The sequence below is a fragment of the Saccopteryx bilineata genome, chromosome 4 (assembly GCF_036850765.1).
Source record: "Saccopteryx bilineata isolate mSacBil1 chromosome 4, mSacBil1_pri_phased_curated, whole genome shotgun sequence".
Lineage (NCBI taxonomy): Eukaryota > Metazoa > Chordata > Mammalia > Chiroptera > Emballonuridae > Saccopteryx > Saccopteryx bilineata.
Genome location: NC_089493.1, coordinates 134335526 through 134352075, shown reverse-complemented (window position 1 = coordinate 134352075; position 16550 = coordinate 134335526). Strand labels below are relative to the sequence as shown.

The 16550-nt window shown below is 45.0% G+C and overlaps 1 protein-coding gene and 1 pseudogene across 2 annotated transcripts in view; one reads left to right on the top strand and one right to left on the bottom strand.

The window, feature by feature from the left end:
- Positions 1-16550, bottom strand: part of FSTL4 (follistatin like 4) — a 539950-nt gene that overhangs the window by 61828 nt on the left and 461572 nt on the right. The gene's annotated exons all lie outside the window — the stretch shown is intronic.
- On the top strand, positions 2937-3960 carry LOC136333985 (protein TFG pseudogene; annotated as a pseudogene).

The window sequence follows — 16550 nt, the reverse complement described above, 5'->3', positions numbered from 1 at the left end:
AGTGAAAGAAGTAAATCAGAAAAAACTAAGAACTATATGATTCCATACATAGGTGGGACATAAAGATGAGACTTAGAGACATGGACAACAGTGTTGGGGGTACAGGATGGGAGGAGGAGAGGGAGGGAGTTGGGGGAGGGGAGGAGTACAAAGAGCATGGCTTTTCAGCATTTGCCATATTCCCCCTTTAATCTATAGAGAGACAGCAAATATTTACTTGTGGTGTTTCCACTATAAAGACTGCAGTCTTAGGGACAAATGCTGATGAACTATTTCAGCAGTTCCTCCTTCTTCAAAGACTTATATGTCAACATAGAGCTCCATGTTTCATAGGACATACTCAAGCTCACTCCATGCTCCCTGGAACTTTAACACAAGGGAATGCCCTTTTTTTTTTTTTTTTTGGTTGTATTTTTTCTCTTATTTATTTATTTTTTTGTATTTTTCTGAGGATGGAAATGGGGAGGCAGTCAGACAGACTCCCACATGCGCCTGACCGGGATCCACCTGGCATGCCTACCAGGGGAGAATGCTCTGCCCATCTGGGATGTTGCTCTGTTACAACCAGAGCCATTCTAGTGACTGGGGTGGAGGCCATGGGGCCATCCTTCGTGCCCGGGGTGGCTTTGCTCTGGTGGAGCCTTGCCTGTGGGAAGGGAAGTGAGAAACGGAGAGAAGGGAGAGGGGGAGGGGTGGAGAAGTAAATGGGCACTTCTCCTGTGTGCTCTGACTGGGAATCGAACCTGGGAATTCTGCACACCAGACCAATGACTCCTATGGGTCTACCATATCATGCTTTTTACTTAAAAAAAAAAATTTTTCACATTTCTTTTGAAGGCTAATGAACAGGAGACACCAAATCTTTTTTGCCTGCAAACTACTACCTTCTTTATTAGATCCAGCTAATAACACTGTTTTGTCTTTTTCCAAATAGCTCCAGATATATGGAAAAGATTTATATAGGCGGATGGGGATCCTCAAACCCCTCAGCGAGATCTTCTGAGCATGGCTTTCAAGATACCTAGAGGCAGAAAAAATCCAATAGAGATCAGGGGAACTACCAGCTTTTAGGATACACCCTTAAAGGCTCCAACGCCCCAAAGGGGTCTCATAGGATGCCATCTGGGTCCTGCTTCAATAGTGGAAAGGAAGGTCATTGAGCTAAAGCCTACCAGGCTTACATGCCTCTGCTGTGAGGAAACAGGGACAGTGGAAGGTAGGCTTCCCCCTCGCTCCTCTAAGGGACGGTTCAGTCTCTTCCAGCCCTGCTCCAGCCACCTATGACCTAACATTGCCCAGAAAGCTGGGGTTTGCCACTGAAGGCTGAAGGTGCCCAGGGCCGTCAGCCCCATCTACAACACTGTGGATGAGCCTAGGGTATTTCTTCCAAGAAGCAGGTAAACTGATCTCATTTGCACAAGGGCCACTTAACTATGTTTCTCCTGAATAGTCAGGTTTTTTACTCTTCCCTCAAAGATCTCTGTTGTGGGTGTTGATAGTCCTATTTTCTGCTGCTTTGCTTACTATATAGTGTTTCCTTTATCCCTCCTATCTCAATGCCTCACTCATATTTCAGGCTGGGACCTACTCCTAATTTAGAGCTCTCTTTTCCCCTTTTGCCAACTTCTACTATGAATCTACCTTTGCCACCCAGCTTAGTGTATCCCAAGGTTCTCTTTACCATGCCACAGTCGCAGAGCTCCAGGGAAAAGCTACCTGGTCTCATCTCTCCAGGCAGAGGAGAACAGAAGCTCCATATCCACGCATGCTGCAAATGGCTTCTCCAGTCTACCTGAATCATTACCAGCTAGAAGCAGCGGTTGCTGGGACTTGGACATGAGCTGCAAAGTATAGAATTGTGACAGCAATTCCATTGCCATGCGGACTTTTCCTGGACTCCTGCTCCCTGTGACAGATCCTAACAGACTGAACTGTGGTTGGGTTGCATTTTTCAGGGATTTGGCATGGTGATGGGGCCAACTTAGACTTGGTGAACATGTTAAGGACACTACTCTTTTATGGATTCTTGCTGTATTGGCCAAGAGTTTGCTTAAAGGCTTTTAATCACTGTAAAAAAAAAAAAAAAAAAGAAGGTTGGATAAAGAAGATGGGGCACATATACACCATGGTATACTAGTCAGCTAGAAGAAATGATGACATTGGATCACTTACAGCAGATTGGTGGAATCTTGATATCATTATGCGGAGTGAAATAAGCGAATCAGAAAAAAACAAGAACTGCAGGATTCCATACATTGGTGGGACATAAAAGTGAGACTAAGAGACATGGACAGGAGTGTGGTGGTTACGGGGGGTGGGGGTAGGGAAGGAGGGGGGGAGGGGGAGGGGTACAAAGAAAACTGGATAGAGGGTGATGGAGGACGATCTCTCTTTGGGTGATGGGTATGCAACAGAACTAAATGACAAAATAACCTGGAAATGTTTTCTTTGAATATATGTACCCTGATTTATTGATGTCACCCCATTTAAATATAAATTTATTTATTAAAAAAATATTTGATTTTTAAAAATTTTATTTATTTTTCTTTTTTTTTTTGAGAGAGAGATAGATATTGATTTGTTGTTCTGCTTACTTATGTATTCATTGGTTGATTCTTGTATGTGACCTGACCGAGGATTGAACCCACAACCTTGTTGTATTGGAATGACACTCTAGTCAACTGAGATACTCAGCCAAGACTGGTAACTTTGACCAGTGAAAAAAAAATAGGGAAAGAACACAGAAAAAATTGGAAAAATATGAGAATCCAGGCAGCGGCTGTGGAGAGCAGCCAAGATTGTTGTGGCCAAAGCCTCCTCCAATCCCGATGCCACAGAGCCCGGTGACCTTGCGGTGGTCGGGTCAGTGGAGACCTGCAGCCTCAGCAAGTGGTCTCTCTTCAGTGTTGTGTATATCTAACATCCTGGAGTCCACCATGAATGGACAGTTGGACCTAAGTGGGAAGCCAATCATCAAAGCTCAATTTGGGGAGAATATTCGATGAATTCCTGTTCATAAAGAAGATATTACTTATGAATTAATGGTCATTATGCAATGAGTTTTCAAAGGAACTTCTGAGTAATGATGAAGTTAAAATAAAGTATAAAGATGAAGATGGAGATCTTAAAACAAATTTTTTTTCTTTTTTTTTTCATTTTTCTGAAGCTGGAAACGGGGAGAGACAGACAGACTCCCGCATGCGCCCAACCGGGATCCCCACCGGCAGGCCCACCATGGGGCGACGCTCTGCCCACCAGGGGGCGATGCTCTGCCCATTCTGGGCGTTGCCATGTTGCAACCAGAGCCACTCTAGCACCTGAGGCAGAGGCCACAGAGCCATCCCCAGCGCCCGGGCCATCTTTGCTCCAATGGAGCCTTGGCTGCGGGAGGGGAAGAGAGAGACAGAGAGGAAGGTGCGTCGGAGGGGTGGAGAAGCAAATGGGTGCTTCTCCTGTGTGCCCTGGCCGGGAATCAAACCCGGGTCCTCCTCACGCTAGGCCGACGCTCTACCGCTGAGCCAACTGGCCAGGGCCTTATAACAATTTTTGATAGTTCTGCCCTTCCTTTGTAATTCAGTGTAGTGGGGTACTAAAACTGACATTATTTGTTTATGGCCAACCAAGATCCCTTAAATCAAGTCAGGTGAAATATCTCTGTGGAAAACTGATAGAACTTCAAAATAAAATTAATCACTTGTTGGATAGTTCGGAACCACATGGGGGATTAGGCAGGGGCTTCCACTAATATTCCTGAAAATGATACTGTGGGTGGTGGAGAAGAAGAGCTTGCTGCTTCTGATCCTTCTGGGGGAAACATCTACTTGGGTTATGGCAGTGAGTATGTCAGCTTTTTATCCTTTAAAAAAGCAAGGTAAGATCAATAACAATGTCATGTCAGCATTTCACTTCACAGATGACTGACTTTCAGGGCTGCCCAGAGCTTGTGCTGAAGACTGGTGAGGAAACCCGACAGCACCGCTTCCCTCCCCCTGCCCGGGCGCTCATCTCAGTTCAGCCACAGCGGGGTCAGGAACACCCCACAGCTCTGCTTCCTTCCCCTCCACAGCTCACCCGCACCACCCCCTCCCCCCCCTCCCGAGTTCAGCCACAGTAGCCACCATATACAGGAGCTCAGCCACAACATGTCAGATGTACCCACAGACCAGAATGGTGTTCTACCACTGCAGTAGTACGGCTTTCAGCATTCAGCAGGCTATAGTCAGCACATGGGACCCCAATAGCCTCAGCAGTTCCAGGGATCCAGCCAGCACTCTACCCCCCAGGCTCAGCTCGGGCCTTTCCTGGTCAGCCTCAACAACTGCCTGCTGAACTGCCCTGGCAGCCCCAGCGAGCACTACGTGCCACGTACTTACACTGCCCAGACTTCCCAGCCTGTTGACTATACTGTGGTCCCTGCCTCGCAACCTGGAGTAGCTCCATGACAACTTGGGCATATCAACCAAGACCAGGTTTTACTCAACCTCCTGGTCTAACCATTGCGTACATACCTAACCATTGCGCACATACCTCCCATGGACCACCTGTAAAGTGGCTCAGTTACACAGATGAATGTAGGTGCCAGCTATTTGCCTCCCTAAAGACTCCAATACTACTATTTTATTAAGGTGACCAACTTTTTTACAATGAAAAGGAGGACAGAAATAAATGGAAGAAAACAATATCGTAAATAAAAAAATTTTTATTAATTGCAACAATAATACACGATAATATGATAAATGTACAATAAAAACATTTGTAATATTTTATATTGGAATTATACTTACATGCCTATTAATTTTTAATAATTGTAAGAAAAAAGATATTATCTAAATGAGTACTTTTCTATTGAATGAATTTTTTTGTCAATGTATCATCTTGTAACAATATATTTGAAATATCTGAACAAAAAATATCCTTCATATTGAATTTTATAGCAAGTGCTGCAGCTAGAGTATCAACATTCAATCTCAATTTCTCACTTGTCTAAAAATCATTAGCAATTGAAAAAACTCTTTCAACTGCTGCATTAGTTCCAGGGCAGCACAATGTAAATCGAACAAGAATACATAAATTTTTACATGGAATACGTTTATTTTTAAAATGGCTGAATATTTTCACTCATCTTTTATTAGTTTCAATGTGTTCATTCTCCCATTGTATTAATTTTTCAGACTTTAAATATACATTCAGTCCTCTAATTTCTTCAAAGAGACCATTGTCATCTGTTTTGATGTCTGGCATTTCTTTAGATAAAAACTCAAGACAAGACTCAATATCTGTCCAATATACATGCGATGAAGTAAAAAAACACCATTAAAAATTGTTATTTCTCATGATGTTTTTTTCAGATCATTCTTCGATATATTAAAAACATGTCTGATAAAAATTTTGCACTTCTTTGATAAACTTTTATGTTATGCCCAGATTTGATTCCTCTAAGTCTGACAATTTTATTTTTATAATTAAAGGAAGAAATTTTTCTTCAAAACGAGATTTATATTGAAGGATAAAGTCATTCAAAATAAGACTAACTTCTGTAGCTGAAATGTGTTCACCTTCAATCTTTTGAATTTTGTGAAAAATAGGTGCTTGATTATGTACAAAATACATTAATATCTCAGCTATTTTATTACTGAAAACAATTCCAAGATTTTAGGAAATTTGTCTAAATTTAAAAAATATGAACACAGAGGCTCAAATAATTGTAGAACACACTCTATAGCAGGTGTTTGAGCAAGCCATCTAACTTTTGAATATCCGAAAAGTTTTTTGTATTCAACATTTGCTTCTTCACAAAATCACTTTAAAGTAGCAATACAAACAGAAAAACAACTAAAATGCAAATAACTTGTAGTTATTATTCTACGTTAATTGGCATGGCACATAATACTGTTGATTGCATTTGACAAAATATGTGCATTACAACCTACTCCTAGTATTTTCTTTTGGAGTAACTCTTGTAATTTTACATACTTTTTACTCACCTCTTTGCGTCTTCACTCACCAAAATGTGTATTTGTATTATCAGCCGTTGGTGCAACAACTTTGGATTTCAAATTGTTTTCATTTATTACTCTGTATAGATGGTTTGACAAAATTTCAGAAGTTTTGCCCTCAATAGATTCTAAATTTAAAATTTTTACTTGAATGCCCTTGGTAACATCAAAATATCTTACTATTATTGGATATATTTTAATTTCATTATGACTTGATGCATCAGATAAAATCATTACAAATGCTGCAGTTTCCAAGTCCTCTGTATGTATTTTGTCACAGTAATTTTTAATACTGATTTCAAAATAGCCTTGCATTTTGTCCTGGCACATGAAAATTTTGCATTGTGAAACTTTTTCAATAATTTAGTTGTACAATCTATACTATGAAAGCTTTGATTGTGAATTATGGTATGAAATGCAAATGTTGCCTCCATTGCAGCCAACTGTTTTTCATCTTCAGAATAATTTGAAGTTTTAAAAAAACTTGTTACTTTACAACTGGAAGCCGATGCATCTAATGATTGCTTATGTTTGTTGGTGGTCAAGTGTTTCATTATAGCTGCTCTGCCCCCAACTGCAATACAAAATTCTCTGCTGCAAATATTGCAGAAAACAATGGTGTCTTTCTTTGATATGAAGACTGTAAATTCCTTTTTCAATTTATCGTTGAAATAGCATTTTCTCTTTTTTGATTTTTCCACCTCTTAAATGAAACTTAAAATTAAAAATAAAATATAGCGCTACACAAATGATGCAAGCACATTAGGAACTGAAAATGTTACATCATGGTAGGTGAATTTTCTGGAAGCTAAATTAACAAAACTAAATATCAAACAAAACCACTAATTTGGAGTGATATTCAGGTGTATTTATCATTTTCTAATTAAAAAATGTCTGTTTTATGCAACTATTTAATCTTATTAATAGATATGGTTTGAGGTTAGATTTCCACTTTAAAATTTGAGTTTCGGGAAAATACTTGTAAATAAAATTATACGTATTTGGAAATTATTAAATAGATAATGAATTAATAAAACGTGAATTGTGCTTACCTGTCTATGATTGAATAGTCACTGAGAAAGAAATAATTGTGAGTCTACAATGTTGTATGTGCTGTGTCATGTTTCAGTAAGAAGTACACAAAGCCATTTGTGTGCTTGGTATCACGCTCTCTCAAGGTCTCCTGTGCGGAGTGCATGTGTCTCATAATTGCATCTTGCTGCACTGTGCTGATCCTTGACTAATCATCATGTCAAATACAAATACGTCACGTCACACGCAATGGATCAACTCCGCATTGATTGAATGTGGACATTTACAGATTAGTCTTCCAATATCAAAAAGGAGGACACTTTTCGAGGGAGGACGGAACTTACAAAAGAAGGACTGTCCTCCCTAAAGGAGAATGATTGGTCACCTTAATTTTATGTTAATTTGTATTGAAATTCAGAAATTTAAAAAACAGGCCATTTTTTATGATGTTGTTTTTGCTGTTAAATTTGCTAGAACACAAAAAAGCAAAATGAAAGTTTTCTCCTCCCTGTTTAAAAGTGTAGCAGCTTCCTTGTAATCTTGAACACTGCTCCTCTGTGTGTGTAAAGTGACTGAGTTCCTAGCTTGCTTTGTCCAGAGAATATTAAAATGCTAGGTTGGAGTTTAGCCATTTTATTTGGCTTTTTACTACAGTATTAACATGATGTCCTAAAAGTAGAGCCCTCTGAGAAGATGACTAGATATTATGTATAAAATATAACATTGATTAGTTAATAAAGATGATCGAATCCAAAAGAATATGAGATTACTGTATTCAATCACAAGCTATAGATGTGATAATCACAAGAAAGTGGATTACTCAAAAGAAACTTTAAAGCATTGATTGAAATCAAGAAGAGAATGTTTAAAAAATTTTAAAGCATGACTTTTCAGCATATAAGATGAATAAATTCTAGAGCTGTGCTCTCTAGCATGTGGCCTATAGCCAATTAACACTGTATTGTGCAGTTACATCTGTTAAGAGGGTAGATTTTGTGTTACGTGTTCTTACCACACACAAAAAATAAATAAATAAAAAGAGAAACAAAGGGACCCAAGGAAACTTTTGGAGGTGATGGCTATGTCTATTACCTTGATCGTGGTGATAGTATTATGGGTGTATGCATATATCCAAAATCTTCAACTTGTATGCATTCAATATGTACACTTTTTTGTATGTCAGTTATACCTCATCAAAGCTTTAATTAAAAAAAGCACTATGAACCCAAACTGCAACCTGACTAGTTTCATCAGAAAATTCTTTTATGCATTTAAGAAATAAATGATTTTCAGAGTGTACAATACAGATAATGTTTCAAATTGTGTCACGAAGTCAGTCTAACCAAATACCAAAATCTGCTGGTGAGAGCTCAGAACACGACCTAGGCCTAACTCAGGACTAAATCCACCACAATCCAGAGTAAAAGATCAGCAAATCAAATCTGGCATGGCACTAAACCACGCACTGTGACCAATGTAACATATTCCCATGGCAAGCTATTAGGAAATCTATAATTAATTACATCCAAAGTCAAAGGCAGAAAGGAAGAAACATTTGATTCTGTTGCTAGACACTGAAAGGACCTTTGGAAAAAAAATTCAAAATCCATTTCTTGAGGAAACTTCCCCCTCCCCCCCAAAAAATAACAGAATATTTTCTTCCTACAATGAAGGATATTTCTATAAAGAGAAGAAAGAGCACCATTCTTTTCATTTTTTTTTTTTTTTGTATTTCTCTGAAGCTGGAAATGAGGAGAGACAGTCAGACAGACTCCCGCATGCGCCTGACCAGGATCCACCCGGCACGCCCACCAGGGGGTGACGCTCTGTCCACCAGGGGGCGATGCTCTGCCCCTCCGGGGCGTTGCTCTGCCGTGACCAGAGCCACTCTAGTGCCTGGGGCAGAGGCCAAGGAGCCATCCCCAGCGCCCGGGCCATCTTTGCTCCAATGGAGCCTTGGCTGTGGGAGGGGAAGAGAGAGACAGAGAGGAAGGAGGGGAAGGGGGTGAAGCAAATGGGCGCTTCTCCTATGTGCCCTGGCCAGGAATCGAACCCGGGTCCCCCGCATGCCAGGCCGATGCTCTACCGCTGAGCCAACGGGCCAGGGCCACCATTCTTTTCAGAATAGTGAAACATTAAGTTAGGGGAAAGAAAAGGAGGAAGGGAAGGAGGTGACGTCAGGCTCTGGACATTACACTAATGTTATTGCCCACAGAAGGCAAGGGCTGAGAGGCGCAAATATTAAAAAGATGGAGGAAAATGATGTTTTACCTGGATGTGCTCCAGATAATGAACCAAGGAGTATTTAGGGTTAATAAGTGAGCAAAGGGGCCAGGGCCAAAGCATATGAAATGAATATCTTGCTTATAAACCAGTAGCAGTCACACAAAACCCAGTAGAGTGAAATGAAAAAAACTGTAAAATCACATGAAGCCATGAATAAATGAGGAGATATGTTCTTGGATGGGAAGACTTGCTGTTGTTAAGATACTACAAATTAAGCCATATATTTCATCTAATTCCACTTAAAATTAATTGGTGGGATCTTGACAAAATTCTAAAATTTATCTAGAAGGAAGAAAGTGTGTGAAAACATTTCATACATTATAGAAAATGAGAGTGATGATAGTCATTTTGCCATACCAGACTCACAAAGGATTATAATGCCAAATGCTGCAAAGGGGGAGGGGGGAGTAAAGGGGGAGGGGGGAGGAAAGGAGGAGGGGGGAGGAGGAGGGGGAGGAAGAGGGAGGAGGAAGAGGGAGGAAGAAGAGGGAGGAAGAAGAGGGAGGAAGAGGGAGGAGGAGAAGAGGGGAGAGGAAGGGAAGAAGGGTAAGAGGGGGGAGGAAGGGGAAGAGGAGGAGGAAGGGGAAGAGGGAAGAAGAAGGGAAAGGGGGAGGAGGGGAGGAGGGGGGAGAATGAGAGGGAAGGACTGAGGGCATTGCTATCTCTGTTTGAGTTTGGCACCACATTATTTTACAAAGCTCTGTCAATTCAATATTGTGCATCTATGAATTGCCAACTAAATGTCAGGCATATGGAAAGAGTAGCAAATGCAAGAGGTCAAGTTTGTTGCCTTCATGGAGCTTTCTATCTGGCAAAAAGTGATTAAACAATGAACCACAGGTGTCTTTGGAATCAGAAGAGGTCTTTGGAAGCATGGGGACAAGGATCTGGAAAGACTTATTGGAATATAGCAGGATCCACTCTCTTTGTCTCACAAAGGAACTATTGAATACTTACCTTCCCTATGCCTGTGCTGCCTATTCCTTTGTTGATGGCAGGTTTGGGAATTTTAGACTGGTGGTTTGTGGACTGACATCCTCAGTGTGATGGCCAGTGGCCAGCACTGGCCTTGAAGACTGGCATTGGTCTCCTAAGCTTTGATGGGAATCCTGTGGACCTGTGATGTTTCTGATGAGCGTGTATCTGCACCCCTGGGGGCCGCTGCCCTGGAGTCTGGTTCTGGAGGCCTGGGGGCCAGAGGGTTTGCTCCCATCTGTCAGGTTCCAGGTGAGACCCTGAGTCAGCTGGCTTGGAAGTGCTCACAGACTGATTCAGGGCTAACTTTGAACTGAAACCCATGGCTCTGTTCTGGCACAGAATGAAACCTGACGGCAAGTCAAGGGTATGGGATGAATCATTCACCTAAAAAAACTGCGACTAGTTACTAAATGCAAGACACATGGGCTTCTACGGGCAGGGGTTAAAGGACTGCTCAGGTGTGCTCAGAGTGAGAGGCACCCTCTACTGACCCTGAGGTCACCATGAGTCAAAGTTGTCCTATGGCTACGGCCACCACTCTGACCCCCGTCCCTCTACCAGCAGACTAAAGAGGGGGCCTCAGACCTCTGCATGTCCACCTCCTAGTGCTCCCTCTCCCCAGCCTGGCCCCAGCCCCCCAGCTGCGGAATCATCAGGACTCCCCCCTGTGTCCTGTATTCAGGGTCATGCTAGTCTCCACACCAAGTCTAGGCCTCTGGGGCCCCCTCATTCCCAGACCTTCCATGTGCCTTCTGGAACTCATATTCTACCATCAGCAAATGTCCTAGATCCTCAAACTCTTCTATGAACGTTTCTTCTTGCTCAAATGGAAATCTGATGACCTAGCTTCTCCTGCAGCCTCTGGAGTGTTTGCTTTCTCTCTCTCTTTCTCTGTCTCTGTCTCTCTCTCTCTCCCCCCCCTCCCTCCCTTTCTCTCTCCCTCTCTCCATTGGGCTGGGTGGTGGGGCAAATGTTCTCCTTGGTTCTCATTGCCACTGCAGAAAAATGCCCAGTTTGGAGTTCCGTGTCACACAAGCCTCACTGCCAGACGCCCCTTCTGGGATGCAAGCACTTCTCTCTCTCCCCCACATCAGTTCCCCACTTTCTACTGGATCTTCCCAATCATTTCATAAAAAATGCTGTTAATTTCCACCTTGAAAAAAAAAGGTCTTTATCCCAACTTCTCTCCTCCACTCTGTCCCTTTTCTTTCCTTGAAGAGCTAAAGAGCTGCCTGAAGAGCTGCCCACCCTCAGTGGCTCCGACTGCTATCCTGCTTCTCCCTGGAGCCAGTTCCAGGCAGACTTTACCCCACCACACCCTGGAGCTGCTCTTCTCGAACTCCGTGACCCTAGCTGCCCCGACCCAGCGGCCAGGTCTGTGCGCATTCTCCCTGACCCGAGCGTGTGGCACAGCTGACCGCTCGTCTGCTCGTCCTCTTTGGCACCCAGACACCAACTCCTAGTTTTCCTGTCTCGGTGGCTTCTCCTTCTCTGTCTTCCTTGTTGACTCTCCTAACCTCCTAGACTCTACGTGCCATTGTGTTGGTTGCTGGACTCTCTATCCTCACTCACTCCTCCTGTGATTGACCCTGGGCCACTGACTTTAATATCACCACCCTACAAGGTGTCCGAAACTTATACCTCCAGCCAAACCTCAGCCTTCAACTCCAAGCTTAGATACCCCGTGGGCTGTATTCATAGCTGTCATGTCCCCACAGTCCCAAACCTGCTTGAGTCCAGAAATGGCCACTCTGCTCTAGTGGCTCAGGCCACACCTTTGGAGGCATCTTTTTTTTTTTTTTTTTTTTGTATTTTTCTGAAGCTAGAAACGGGGAGAGACAGTCAGACAGACTCCCGCATGCGCCCGACTGGGATCCACCCGGCACGCCCACCAGGGGGCAACGCTCTGCCCCTCCGGGCATCGCTCTGTTGCAACCAGAGCCACTCTAGCGCCTGGGGCAGAGGCCAAGGAACCATCCCCAGCGCCCGGGCCATCTTTGCTCCAATGGAGCCTCAGCTGTGGGAGGGGAAGAGAGAGACAGAGAGGAAGGAGAGGGGGAGGGGTGGAGAAGCAGATGGGCGCTTCTCCTGTGTGCCCTGGCTGGGAATCGAACCCGGGACTTCTGCACGCCAGGCCAACGCTCTACCACTGAGCCAACCGGCCAGGGCTGGAGGCATCTTTGACTTTCCCACCAAGTTGACACTAATGTCACCTTCCAGTAAGGCCTTCTCTTGCCATCCTATCTAAAACTCCCACCTTTTACCTGACTCTCCTTATCCCCTGCTGTTTTAAAAATTTCCTCCTTAGTACTTCTCACCCTTTGACATGCACCAGGATGACAGGGGTTTTGATCTGTTTACTGCTGTTTCCAACGCTCAGCCTGGTGAGAGGCTGCAGAGGAAAAAATCTTTGTTGAATGAACAGAGTGATGGTGACAGTGAGTTCTGTTTTTGATTTTTATTTATTGATTTTTAGAGGGGGGAGATAGAGAAAGAGGAGAGTCAGAAAGAGAGGGGAGAAGCAGGAAGCATCTACTTGTAGTAGTTGCTTTCTGTATGTGCCCTGACTGGGCAAGCCTGGGGATTTGAACCGTTGACCTCAGTGTTCCAGGTAGATGCTTTATCCACTGCGCCACCACAGGTCAGGCAACAATGAGTTCTGAAGGCTAAGTGGGGAGTTGGCAGTGAAGGGGAAAGTCGTTCTCAGCCAAGGAACAGGCAGTGCACGGCTGGGAGTCAAGAGGCCAGGGGTGTTGGGTGAACCAGGAGATGTTCACAGGGATGGAGCATGCAAGGGGCGGCAGAGGATGAGGCTGGGAGGTGGGCAAGACCCAGCTCACTGTGCATGCAAATGCACACATGTGTCTGGAAGTGCGGATAGGGAGCTGCTGTTGCCCCTCTGTGCCCCAGTGGCTTAGACCTCCCCTATTTTTCCTGAGGGATTGGTATGGAAAAGACAGAGGGGCGTGGCCAGGCCTGCAGTGGACAGGGCCCTGCAGACAGTCCTAGGCCTCCTGGGCTGCAGTGGAGCCAGCGGACTCTGGGTATCTTATGGAGAGCAAACCAAAGGAGTTCTATTGAGAAGCTCATCTTGCCCTGTCTTGATTACTTGCTAAGGGGAAAGCTAGCACAGGGTGTTAAAAAGGAATTACCACATCACTGGGGGTGGGGAGTTTATTCACTGCCTCCAGGACCAAACCCTCCCCTTCATGTGAGACCAGGCACCACTGAGCCTGCCTGGGGTGGAAGAGGCCCCAGGCTCTGAGCCAGCAATAGAACTCTGGATCCCGCCTCCAGCTAGGACAGGGAGGCCCAAGGAGAACCCCGGACAGGGAGACATCAAAGAGCCTGGTGCCCTTGAACCCCTCTTGGATGGGGCCCTGTCAGAAAAAGTCCTGCATTTTCTTTGTGAGGGATGGAGAAAGCGGCTGTCTGCCTGGGAGGGGGTGGGTGGCGATCCGCTTTCTATCAGCAACAAGGCAAAGACTCAGCTCTTTTTCTTTGGCCCTGATCTCCCCTCTTCTTTTGTGCAATTTGCGTAAGAAAAATCATTTGAAATGAATGTGTCCTGGGTAAACACCTTTACTTTTTTCAAATTTGCAAAACCTTCTGGTGAAACTGTTTGAATACACAACACAGGGGCCGGTTTTCTTTGGGCAGCGTGAATGGTCCAGAGTAAGAGGCAGTCATGGAAGGACCACCTGGGACAAATTAACAGATTTGGGAGATGATTATTATGTTTTTGGGGGATGAATCACTGCTTGTCTGAACTGTAGAGAGGTCAAGGGTGTTTTTCATTTAATGGATTAATCACTTATGTTTGCAGTGCTTGCTCCTTCTGATGAAAGCAATGAGGAAGGGTTGCACAAAGTTATAAATCATATCAGCATTTGGGCTCATCTCTGGGAGGCCTGGCCTGTGGGGAAGGTATACCAATAATTGGTGAGGAAGTAGTTCCCTGGAAGGGGCTCCTTTAGCTGACTAGGTCAAGGCAAAGTCAGGGTTGGAGGAGCTTCAGAAGATGGTGGCCCAGCCTGTATATAGGGTCCCACTCTTGCCACCAGGGAGTGAGGCAGCTCTAGTGAGAAGCCTGTATTTTATTCCTGGTTTGGCAAATTCTGTGGGTCTTGATTTTCCCATCTAATGGGTTGGAGGCTCTCTGAGGGGTCACCAGCTCAGACCATCTGTGTCTACCAACTATAGTTAAATGTGGCTCGAGACAACCCCAAATCTACTTTTATCTGCCCTACTTGGAACTTGAACTCTATCTCTGCCAGGCATTTCCCGCAGACCTGTGAGGCAGGAGGCACTACTGTTAGTCCAATTTTACAGGCAAGTTTACTTGCCTAAGACTGTACATCAGTGAAGTACCAGCACTAGGACCTGAACCTAAGTCTGCCAGGCTCTGGGTTCATGTCTTGACCCTTTGACAGGTGTTGTCAGCTTGGGTCTGCCCTGTGTCTAGGATGAAACAGCCCCCAGCCCAGCTACTGTTCACAGGAGTGATTACTCTGTGTCTTGGGCCCACAGGCCACACACGAGCTCCCCAGCACACCTGCTATTCACTCAGAATCTTCTGAGCTCATCCCCGCCCCATTTCCTCCTTTCATCATTCCCCCTTCCTGTCTTTCCTCTTAGGAGATCCTAGCTTGAGGACCAGACACAGAATGCAGCTCTCTGTGCATCTGAGCGCTGCCTCAGAGTAAGCCACAGGCCACCTGCCAAGTCCAAGAGGGAACCAAAGGGACCTTCAACAGCCCTGCTGGGCAGCTGCACCAAATTCTCTCCAGGTTGCCCAGGATCTATCTATCTATCATCTATCTATCTATCTATCTATCTATCTATCTATCTATCTATCTATCTATCTATCTATCATCTCCTTCCTTCCTTCCTTCCTTCCTTCCTTCCTTCCTTCCTTCCTTCCTTCCTTCCTTCCTTCCTTCCTCCCTCCCTCCCTCCCTCTCTTCTTTCCTTTTCCTTCCTTCCTTTCCTTCCCTCCCTCCCTCCCTCCCTCCCTCCCCTCCCCTCCCTTTCTCCCTCCCCTCTCTCCCTCCCTTCCTTCCTTTCTGTATTTGTCCAAAGTTAGAAGTAGGGCAGAGGCTGTCAGAAAGACTCCGCATGCGCTGGACCGGGATCCATCCTGGCATGCCCATCAGGGGGCGATGCTCTGCTCATCTGGGCCATTGCTCCGTTTCAGGGATCCATTCTAGCACCTGAGGCGGAGGCCATGGAGCCATCCTCAGCACCTGGGCCAAGTCTACTCCAATGGAGCCTTGGTTGCAGGAGGGGAAGAAAGAGGCAGAGAGGAAGGAGAGGGGGAGGGGTGGAGAAGCAGATGGGCGCTTCTCCTATGTGCCCTGGCCAGGAATCAAACCTGGGACTTCCACATGCTGTGCTGACAGTCTACTGCTGAGCCAACCAGCCAGGGCCCCAGGATCATCTTTCAAACTTTGGATGCGTGGTAGGGATGGATGGCAGAAAGGAACAAATCCCACAGATGAATATGTTACTGACTTCTTGCCTTTTCCTCAAGGGACTCCTTAAGAATGCAGTGTTCCTTCTGTCCTGAGCCCAGCAGTGCCTTCTCAACCTTCCATGTCCTTCTGTTGAAGGGTTACCCTCTTTGGCACTGTAATGTCAGTGGCCGAGGCCAGGCAGGTCCACATTGGATTTGGGCAGACAGTAGAGAAACTACGAAGCCAGAAAGTGATGGGTCATTCCAGTTTAATAGAGTCTTGCAACAGCGGACAAGCAAACCAGCAAGGGAAAACTGTTTCTCATGGCAGCAAACAAGCAGCAAAAAATAGCCCCTCACATGGGCGGGCAAGCGATCTGTAATCCGCCATCCATGCTGAGGGCAAGCACCTGTAGCCTTATACAGGCTATGCACACACGGCTCTGCCATGTGCTCACGTACTAATCAGGCAAAGTACAAGCGAACAAGCCTAACACTGCTGTTTTCCCAAGAGGCACCAGGCTGCAACCTGCAAAGTTTCCATGCCCACTGCCTCTGTGAGCCTTCTGCAGTGACCCAGCCTCTGGGGAATGTGAACAGCTCTCCATCGTAAGTCTACCCAGTGATCTGCTAAGCCCCACCTGGAGCTGGATGACATCATGCCATGCAGTTCACTAGCTTTAGTCCTGCTGAGGACAGGGCTGACCTTCTTGTCACTGCCATGGGTCCTTCCTCAGATTCTCACTAGACCAGCTGCTTCTGATCAGGCCTGAGCTGGACACTGGGACAGAGATAAATGAGGC